The following is a 3,376-nucleotide window of genomic DNA, read 5'->3' as shown; positions in this document are numbered from 1 at the left end:
ATACCAGAGAGAAAATTAAATGTATAATTTATATTTCTGTTTCATATATTTTGTAATATTTCTAAAGTTATTTGATTATTTCCAAATATATCTTTGATATTTACTTATTTCTCATCTTTTGATATTCTTTTATAAGTAACAATTTATTTACTTTACCATATTATATTTTTATTCCAACAGATAAAACGTTTAGTGCAATATCTATACATTGTTCTTTAATATTATTAAGTGTTTATTTTTATATTTGTACAGTTTGCAATTTCTACAGATATTTTAGTCTATTCGACTAATGAATTTCCCGCATATATTTTAAAATTTCTTAATTATTACGTTCCGATCACTGACAATGAGTGAATGGCAGAGTAATAATAAGTTCATAAAACTCATAACTGCTCTCTGGGTCAAACCTGTATTTGGTGTTAGGATTTCTCTACTTTGAATCAGAAAACTTTGAACCCTCAGAGCAGAGGCTAAAATGTATATATATATATATATATATTTAAATACAAAAACATGGGTGAATTTATTTGACTAAGAGAACGATTTGGTGAACATGTCCGTTGAAATTTCTCAAATGTGATTTTTTTGGGCCCCAAATTAATTAAAACTTTTAACCCAATACTTCGAAATTTAAAATTCATTAATTTTCATGATATGCATGTCAAATTTCATGAATTAGGAAGATTTATAATTGAGAATTCTTTACTTTTAATCTTCAAAATCATGACAATTTATTCAAATTTGTATTTTATTTTGTTATTTAATTAAATTTAATTAAAATTTTGTTAGATTTGAATTAATGAATTTATTTGTTATTTATTTTATTTGTACATCATTTAAAATTCAAGAGTTTTTGATTGGAAATATTCTAAATTAAAGAGTTTTAAATTGCAGATAGTTAAAATTAAAGAATTTTCCATTGCAAGTCTTCAAAATTGAACTTTTCCAAAAAAAATTCATATTATACCTTTAAAATATAAATCTTGAAAACTAAATAATTTGAAATTCCAAATCTTCAACATTTCAAATCACGGCAATACTCAGAGTACAAATATTTTTTACATTCTCATCAAAAAAGTTATTACATTTGTGTAAAATTTCACGTCTGGACACGAAATACAGGTTTTTACGAGTGTTTCTGCCTTTCCATATGCATGTTTGTTTGCAAGTATAATAACTTTTGAAAAAATAATCTATTATATTGACCGTTGGTATACTCTTTAAGTGTCAGAAACTAAAGATCAAGTTGATTGGCTACTTTGGGTGAAAATTCAAAAAGTTACAGAATTTTCAAAATTTCTGAGACAATTTTTTTCAAGATTTAAAAATTCCATGTACGATTGTACGGGTATTCGTAATACCAATTCACGAATTGGTTAATGTTTGGATGAAACCAGACATAATCAAGGATGTTCAGAAATCATGAATTAAAATTCACCTATAAAGCACCAAGATTCAAAATGTCATTCTTTGACTATCGCAATTTTTTTTACAATTATAAAATGTCATATTAATAAAAAGTTAAACTTTACGTACCAAAAAAAATAAGTAAGGAAAGAAGATAAACAAAGCAACCTCGCAATCCCTTTAATGCATGTTTGTTTTCTTTATTTTGCCCTTTGTTATTTCTCAATTTTTTAATTCATAACAAATATATTTGTCAATATTTTGGTATTAATTTAACAAAGATTGTCCAAATGACAAAATTTAATTTAGATTGTGTTAAAATATAAATACAATAACAAAATTATTATGAACTGAAAAAAATTTAAATTTCAAATTGGATAAGCACGAAATTACAATTTCTCTTTAAGATTCAAAGCTAAACTTCAAATGCAAACACATTTTCTGGTAAAGTTTATCTTTTCAATTTTCACAACACTCATCCTTGAGAAGGTAAATACAAAAAATAAATACGTTTCCGGTTGAAAGCAAGGTCCAGTAGTACAGCTTAAACTATTTGGAAATTATCTTCTTTGGGAAAAAGTTATAAGCCCTTTTTATAAATTATTTTATAAATAGCTGTTCCCTTTATCACGAAATCATAAACAAAAAATCAGATTTTATAATTGTGTTTCTTTTCACTTCTTTCTACTCCAAAATAGTTATTAGATGGAAGAAAATTGTTTCTCATACACAAAAAGTATTTAAAAAACAGTTTTTAAACAACTTGAAAAAAGTTCAGAGTTTTAAATTGTTCAATATATAATGAAAACGCTATAAATAGACAATTTAATTCTACTTTTTCATGTTTGACCTAAAACTATTCAATTTTAAAGGCTATAAATTACTAATGTGAAAAATAAGTAAAATATTCTTATAAATTTTTATTTGAAACAGGTTGGAGCTAGAACGGGAATTGACGGGGATCTTGTGAGGCTGGGGAAAATAGGCAAATGGCAGTGAATTAATTTTTTGACCTGGAAATTTTAGAATTTTTAGAAAACAAATTGGTCCAAGTTTGGTTTGAACAGTTTTTTTTCAAATTCCTTAAATTGCTTTTTTCCTATTATATCATTCGGTTTACAGTACGTAATTCGAAAATCTTTCACTTCAGAATTTTCCGTTTAAATTTTAAAATTTAAGCCTACATTTTTCAATTTCAAATTTTAGAATGCAGTTTTGAAGACCTGGAAAATTAAAAATTAGAAGCGTTTCAAATTTATAATTTTAGATAGAAATCGTTTTTAATTTATCAACTGCGAATATAAAGTATGATTCTTTTTATAATTGAAGTGGACACCAAGGATTCATAAGTGAATCATAATTGATTTCACAACACGATTCGAAATTTGTTTAAAATTGAAGAATATTCCAATTTTAACGTTAAAAATTAAACTGTTTCAATTGGAAAGTCTTAGAAGTTAAACAAATGGAAACTCGCGATTAAAACTTTATAACCCATTTTCAATTAAAAATAAATTCAAAATAAATAAGCTGTATCAATTATAATAATTTAAAGTTTATTTTAAAATATACTTTATGGAACATGATATTTTTTACAAATGTGTCAGTGAAATTCTGTTCGTATAATATTGTTTGCCAATGCGAAACGTAATCTGGCTTGGAACTGTCCTCTTAACATCTAAAAACCGAAAGAACAATTTCCCTATCACTTGGAATTATAATTATATTTTTATAAAAACGTTATTCTGGACAGTTTACAATTTTATCGAATTTGAAATTTCCGGAATTGCAGAAATTGAAAAAACAGTTTTGTGATCAATATTATTGATTTATTAAAAATACAATAATCAAATATTTTTATTATAGGAATTTTGTTTGATGTTTAATTTCTTTAAATTATTGTTTTAATTTAAAATAACAATAATTGTATAAATATGTGATACAAGCATAAATTTAAATTACGTGAGCT

This window comes from Belonocnema kinseyi, chromosome 5, assembly GCF_010883055.1.
Source record: "Belonocnema kinseyi isolate 2016_QV_RU_SX_M_011 chromosome 5, B_treatae_v1, whole genome shotgun sequence".
NCBI lineage: Eukaryota > Metazoa > Arthropoda > Insecta > Hymenoptera > Cynipidae > Belonocnema > Belonocnema kinseyi.
The sequence above is the reverse complement of the archived record's forward strand: the minus strand, read 5'-3'. Positions refer to the sequence as shown.